At 41.4% G+C, this 7,584-nt stretch overlaps 1 long non-coding RNA gene across 2 annotated transcripts; it reads right to left on the bottom strand.

Moving 5' to 3' along the window:
- Positions 1-872, bottom strand: LOC310875897. 2 transcript variants are annotated; one of them, XR_014570697.1, is made up of 3 exons: positions 439-872; positions 172-315; positions 1-138 (listed from the first exon to the last, which is right to left on the bottom strand). It is a non-coding gene; the product is annotated as an uncharacterized lncRNA (long non-coding RNA). The 2 variants fall into 2 exon arrangements; XR_014570698.1 differs by having other exon boundaries at positions 1-150; positions 214-315.
- Between the last annotated feature and the right edge of the window lie 6,712 nt (positions 873-7,584).

Raw genomic sequence — 7,584 nt, 5'->3', positions numbered from 1 at the left:
CACCTGCAGCCACTACTGCAACACCGCCCGATACACCTCCACCACCACCTGCAGCCACTACTGCAACACCGCCCGATACACCTCCACCACCACCTGCAGCCACTACTGCAACACCGCCCGATACACCTCCACCACCACCTGCAGCCACTACTGCAACACCACCCGATACACCACCAGCACCTGGCCCTGCAGCCACTACTGCTACACCACCACATCCAGCACCACATGTTACTACAGCATCCCACCCACCACCACTTATGGCAACATTACCTCCGCCAGCACCCCCCATGACTACATCACCCCCACCAGCACCACCTATGGCTACATCCCATCCAAGACCACCTAGGGCTACATCACCCTCACCAGCACCACCCATCAATACATCGCCCCACCCACCACCACCTGGCCCTGATGCAGCCACTACTGCTACACCACCACATGTCACTACATCATCCCATCCAAGACCACCTATGACTACATCATCCCATGCACCACCACATGTTACTACGTCATCACATCCACCACCACATATACCACCCATGACTGCATCAGATCCACTACCACCAGTTAGACCATGTGAGAGTATATTTTGTTGTGGCCCGAATGCGATCCATTTCTCCTACTTTATTCATCTATTCACTCTCGTGCTGTTTCTCTACACCGTGGCTTAGACGTTCTCAACCTTTACTTCAGTTTCACTTTTCAATGTTTTATTTTTGGTCATCAGTTCACCATGTAAACAGTACTCTCTAAGTGTATAACAGATACATAATAAATACATATTAAAAATATTACACAGTGACGTGACGGTTATGACCAAAAAAGGTATAGACTGAAGATAATCATCGTATTTCATTAAGACTCTTCAGCTCAGATTGACCATTAACCATGTATTGCAAAGCTATTGCATTTAGTATGGCGGTGTGGCTCTGCTCATGTGATATCACAGATTACCTTTGCACCGATGACACAGCTCTGATATCACATTTGATATATCAGATTATCTGTGCATAGAGAGACACAGCTCTGATATCAACAACAAACCCCAGAGCAGAGCAGTACATAAAGACATTATCAACAACATAACTTCCAATGCATTAACCATACACTACATACTGTAGATACTGAACAAATCACATGATCATCCATAAAACACATTATAGTGACTGCTAAAAAGGAACACCTGATTGAATATGTTTTTCTTTCTTCTTTTTTGTATAGGCTAGGCTATTGTTTTAATTTTGTTTATTAGAGATTTGTATTTGTATTTCTTTCGAGTTTTTGCTTTAATCATGATGCATTATAATAATCATAATCATAATTATTTATTATTATTACTATTTATTTTAGTCTATGGACTTTGAGGATATGATTACAATGTTTGTTTAGAGCATTTATCATGCAAATCGTTTGCCAGCCGAGTCTATGGACTTTAAAGATATTACAATGTTTGTGTGAGAGGTGGGACCTTAGGACCTGGGAGCTCAGAGCAGGCAGCAGCAACAGCCTTTATATAGTAAGAGAAGCTCTCGTGAGAGCAGAGAGAGTCGCGTTTGTTCTCGTCCGTTGTGTGCGTGGTTCAGTCCTGGCCGTGGCGTCATTCACCGGTGGCCAGCACCGTGCGCCCAAACTTTACTAAAAGAGGTATGTTACAATGCGGTTTATGCTTTATTTGTTTGTTTCATGAGTAGTTTTATATGTACTCATTACTGTCACTGCACTCCACAGTTTCTGGTGGTGCTGGGCAGTAGGACTGCTGGGAACCAGCAAAGTACTGTTTATGCACTGTAACAAGAGTCTGAGGTAGGAGTTAACTTATATGTTGTTTAATAGCAACCAGAGATTCATGTACATGATGGAGTTTATTGCATTCACCCAGCATGGGTTATGACTAAACCTACATTGTTTTGTGATGTGTAAATAATATGATTTTCTGTATTATATTGTAGAGTTCTAGACAGACCCAGACCCTGGTCAGCCCATGCTCCTGCCGTTTGGGTGTACATGCCTCGGGCCTATAGGTAGGAAGATGGGCTTGCCAGTATATTGTATGTATTGTTTGTAATGATGGTGCTCAAGGAGTAATTATATTTTTGTATATTGTAGGCTGACACTGGGATCGTGGTCAGCAGGCAGCCGCTGCTCTTTTCCTCCTGTTTATTTTATTGATAGTTCATAGTTGCTACTCAAGTGCCTCACCTTAGGTCCAGTGTAGCCCTCCAAGTAGCCCTCCAAGCAGAACCCAAATGCTACTGAAGTTTCTGACATTTGTTCGACCCAGTGCATTGGGTCCTGTTCCGCGTCGTCCATGCCACCTGATTAAAACATTTACTGGCTCATATTTACATGTTAAAACGCCTCCCCGCGCTCTTTGACGATATTCTTCAGTATGAGGCTTTCTGAATATGTAAAGTATAAGTACACATACATACCTTTGCGAATATCTCCTGTGGCGCGGAAGCTGTTAAGTATTTTTAATATATGTTTGCCCGATTTGGAAGCTTGGATTCTTCTTGTTTATTGACACCTCATTGTACCGCCTATCTGGCTAGCTAGTGGCGCTATAGCTATGACACAGCAGATCAGAGGCAGGGACGTAGCCTCACAAGCCAACCGCACACCGGGAGGCGGTACAATAAACGGTAAACAAACAAGAAGAAATAAAGCGACCAAATCGGTCAAACAAAGATTAAAAATACTTAACGGCTTCCGCGCCACAGGAGATATTCGCACCGGGATGTATAGCTACTTAAAGTTACCGAATTCAGAATAACTCAAGGAAAATAATGGCGTCACATGCCGCGGGTCCTATTTTAGAGAGAATCTCCATATCCGCATATAGGAATTTCCATACGAAAGTACAGTAGCGAGCAGGGACCCAACGTAAAACTCAACAAAATATCAAAAAAGTTTTACGTAGGGTCCCGAAAGGGGCTACCCTCCAAGCAGAACCCAAATGCTACTGAAGTTTCTGACATTTTGACGACCCAGATAGCATTGGGTCCTGTTGCACTACTACCATGCCACCTGGTACGCACCCATTCTTAAACATAAACAACATGTTTAGCGCCTCTCCGCGCTCTGTGACGATATTTCTCAGTGTGAGGCTTTCTGAATATGTAAAGTATAAGTACCCATACATCCCGCTGCGAATATCTCCTGTGGCGCGGAAGCCGTTAAGTATTTTTAATATATGTTTGCCCGATTTGGACGCTTGGATTCTTCTCTTCCTTCCTTGTTTATTGACACCTCATTGTACCGCCTATCTGGCTAGCTAGTGGCGCTATAGCTATGACACAGCAGATCAGAGGCAGGGACGTAGCCGCACAAGCCAACCGCACACCGGGAGGCGGTACAATAAACGGTAAACAAACAAGAAGAAATAAAGCGACCAAATCGGTCAAACAAAGATTAAAAATACTTAACGGCTTCCGCGCCACAGGAGATATTCGCAGCGGGATGTATAGGTACTTAAAGTTACCGAATTCAGAATAACTCAATCAAAAAAATGCCGTCACATGGCGCAGATTATATTTGAGAGAGAATGTCTACTTCCGCGTTCTGGAATTCACATACGAAAATATAGTAGTGACCAGGGACCCAACATAAAACTCATAAAAATTTCAGAAAAGCTTTATGTAGGGTCCCGAAAGGGGCTAGGTCCAGTGTATATAGAGTCAGATCATTATTATTATTATTATTATGACCGTACTGTTCCCTTCTCCCCTTGTTTTAAGTGTGCAGTGTTTTAACAAAGTGTAATTTCAGTGGTTTGTGTGCATATTAAGTCGCAGTGATTCTAACCTTTTGCAGTGTTCTAGTCTTATCAGTGTGCTGTGTTGGCATTATTATTAAAGTCTTATTGTCCCCGGTCATTGGAGGTGTTTGTACACAACCAGTACTCTTGATAAACCTTATGCTGATATGATATTTAAATAAAGTGTTCAATGGTTGTACACACAAAAGCCTCTGTCTGTCTTGTTAACCTGATTTTGGTCACCACAGTAACAGTAAATGTATAGTTGGTTCAGGGTCTCTCCCCTTAAAGAGAGTGGCGTAGTCACATTGATTTATCCCAAAGTATTATCAGTGTCCATCTGGTCACATTTGTTTAGAGCATTTATCATGTAAATTGTTCGTCAGCCGAGTCTATGGACTTTAAAGATATTACAATGTTTGTTTAGAGCACTTGCAGCAGATGTAATTTTGGTTTAACAAAGCATTTTTTTATTAAACATTAATAAATTGTGAAGCCTAAATTGTCTGTTTTGAGTCAAAAAGGCTTGTTTAAAGATGTTAGGCGTATGGCATTGGCATGGTAGTTCATTGTTCAGGACTTTGATAGCCTCAGAGGAAATGTCTCTTCTTGGTACAGCACCTCGTGACAAACGCAGCACAAGCTTGCCTGTCCGCATTCAGCACATTCAGCACAAACTGTCCATTCCTGTCATAGTGCAACTCAAGACCCAAAATGCTGCACAGACAACCAGAGAAGGTAAAATGCAAGTATTTATTATACTGAAAACACTAGGAGAACTAGAACACATCTATAAACTAGCAGGGAACATGAGGAACTGAGGGGTTTAAGTAGACACAGGTATAACAATACACAGGTGAACAGAACTAACAATCAACTCAGGGATTGCGGCTGGGCGACTAACAGGACACGGGTGGAGAAGACTAGTAATCACAGGGAGGTGAGACAAGACAGGCACACAACAACTAGAAACACTGGGACATCACATGTAATAAGTAACATGAGATCATGACCTAAACTCAGTCACCAAAGATTGTCAGTCATAATAAGCTTAAAATGACTACGTATATGTTGCCCCCGATCTCCACTTACTGTTGTAGGCTACCATAGTATTATTCAGCCGCATTGCTACAGTAGCCTACTCTACTGTTACACCTGCTTCTTTAACATTTTATCCATTAGGCTACTAAATGGGCCAGTCTCTCACACTTGTCTCCCCCACAACCAATATCACAGGACTGAACAATAATATAGCCAATAGCCATTGCATGCATTGCAATCTCAACAGACTAGGACACAGATACCAGCCTGAGCAGTTCCGCCAGCTGTACGCCTGGAGCGAGCTCGTTGGTATTCCTATTAACCTCTTAAACTGCAGCATCTGTATTGTGGGTAAAGCTTGTAGTATAGAGACCTGAGGAACTCTGGGTTTAAGTCATTAAAGATCAATGAGTTCTTCCTCAGCCCGTGAGGAACCATTCCTAACGTTTGAGGGGCGCTCCTTTATTTAGCTATAGAAGATTCTTGTCCTAACACAAATGAATGGAGAATTCACGTCATGTGTCTGAGCAAATAGGCTATTTTTGTGTTTTCACAAACATTAAATGCCATTGACAATGAATGGAGAATTTACGTCATATTTAGAAGAGCAAATCGGCTAGGTTGTCCTAACCCAAAGATTCAATTCCCATTGACAATATCGTCATACATCAAGAACATGTATGATAAGAGCGCCCCTCACTTGTCGCTTCACATTTTGATTTATTTTTACTGCATTCCATGAATTCATTTTTCAGATCTGTGCTGCCACTTTCACCCAACCAGAAATATTGTCCTAGACTAGATCGAAGGGCAGTGCTAGAGTAGGCTAATAGTCTTGTGAGCCAGACTGAGGCCTCGCACAGTTTTCAAATGCTTATATAGCATTCAGAGATTGTGGAATGGCTATATGTGGCACTGAAGGCCATGTGGTCACCAAATGTGTAACTTATTACTTGACGTAGGTACAACTACATTTATTACGTTGGTTCTCTCCCCCCCCCCCCCCGAGGCGCTAAACCCCCCCCCCCCCCCCCCCTGGAGATTTTTACAGCTAATTCTTTGTTGTCTGTGACGATGACGAGGAGTCGAGTTCTGGCTCATCTGCTAACAAAGCAACTTTCCAAGAACATTACAATTTGTGCACGTCACCTGCATTGTGGGTGAAACAGGTTGACCTGCATGGAACAACAGACATTACATAATATCTGTGCATACATGCCACCTGCACTGTAGTGAAACGGGTAATTGGTCCATGTATGACAATTAAAGGCTTAAAAGGATTAACCCGTTAAAACCGTGGCACTGGCCTGGGCCGTGGCTCAATGGTCCAGGGCCAGGCACCATGGCTGGTAATTCAGTCTGGCAGTGTGCCGCGGGTTCGACTCCCGATCCCGACGGCCTTTACTGCATGTCTCTCTCCCCATTTCCTATCAGCCTACTGTCTGTCTTTTGTTTGAAATGTACCCATTCTGCAAACAGTCAATCAATCAATCAATCAAACATTTTCCACCACCGACTTTACTTAATAGTGATATATTTTCTGCTGATACTCATATTGAGCTATAGCCAGGTTGTCCACATGATGGTGCCATTTGACCAGCTATTTTCAAAGTGATTTTGAAACTATGACCAATGACAAAGACTCTCATACCTATAGATATACAACAATATGTTATGGTTTAAACTACCATGGTAGTCACATAATTAATAATTATATTTATGTATTTATTTATAATTAATTAAGTAAGAAATCTCTCTCTCCATCCCTCCCTCTCTCCTTCTTTCTTTTTGATCGATTTAAATATGTATTAACAGTTTGCAGAATTGCAGTACATTTCAAGCACAACTCAATACAAAGACTGTGAGTGGATGACCCAATAAAGCATTACACTTGTTTACAAGAGGGTCCACCATGTTCAATTCATTAAAACATTTACAGACGTACAAATAAATAAATATGAAATACATGCTTAAACACCTGAAGAAGATCATAAGGGATCGAAACGTTGAATCAAATAAACCAGTGGAGCTGAGTTTTTCATACCAGTGTTGCAGACTCTATTTTTTCTATTAGACCACAGAAGTGAACCTTTCAAGCCTGTTTTCTCAACTCGCTGTTTTCTGCAAGACATTACTCTATAAGCTATATCTCCAACTGGTGGGTCAAACTGAACAACCAATATGTCCATTTGAGTTATGATTCCCTGCTTTCATATGACAAAAAAAAAAAAAAGAATCCAATGGCCTTTCCTTCTGTGCAATTGCAGAGATTCATATGAGACAGACAAAGTTTGCAAATGGATATTGGAATAAAAGTAAAACTTTAATAGTTTAGCTGCAAATCATTCAACATATCTTCATAAGATACAAAATTAAGATTGCATTTTTACTTTTTTTATTGCAATTAGAAACTAAGCAACATACTTTTGACCCCCAGGGCTAGAGTGAACATTCCCTTATATGTTAAAGCCACATTGTGCAATATTTAATAGACACATTGGATTTTCACGGTGCTTGTCTTTATGTTGAGTTTGAGACCGTTTTGAGCCTGTGGTAGGTTTTATGTTACATGGTGGACCACAATGGAAACAAGCTTTTGCTTTTTTTGTGTATAGTCCATGTTGATGTTTTCTAGATTTTTTTTTTTTAAACTGCCAATCCAATAAAGTTATCTATCTATCGCACAATGGGGCTTTAAACAACCAAATCCACACAATAAAATAAACAATGTAAAGAGAGGTTCCCCTATGGCCAATGTAACTTAACGCAACTTGGTGCCTTGAAAA

This window comes from Protomyctophum parallelum (genome assembly GCF_964188405.1).
Source record: "Protomyctophum parallelum genome assembly, chromosome: 18".
Classification (NCBI taxonomy): domain Eukaryota; kingdom Metazoa; phylum Chordata; class Actinopteri; order Myctophiformes; family Myctophidae; genus Protomyctophum; species Protomyctophum parallelum.
Note: the sequence above shows the minus strand (reverse complement) of the source record. Positions and strands in the feature narration are given on the sequence as shown.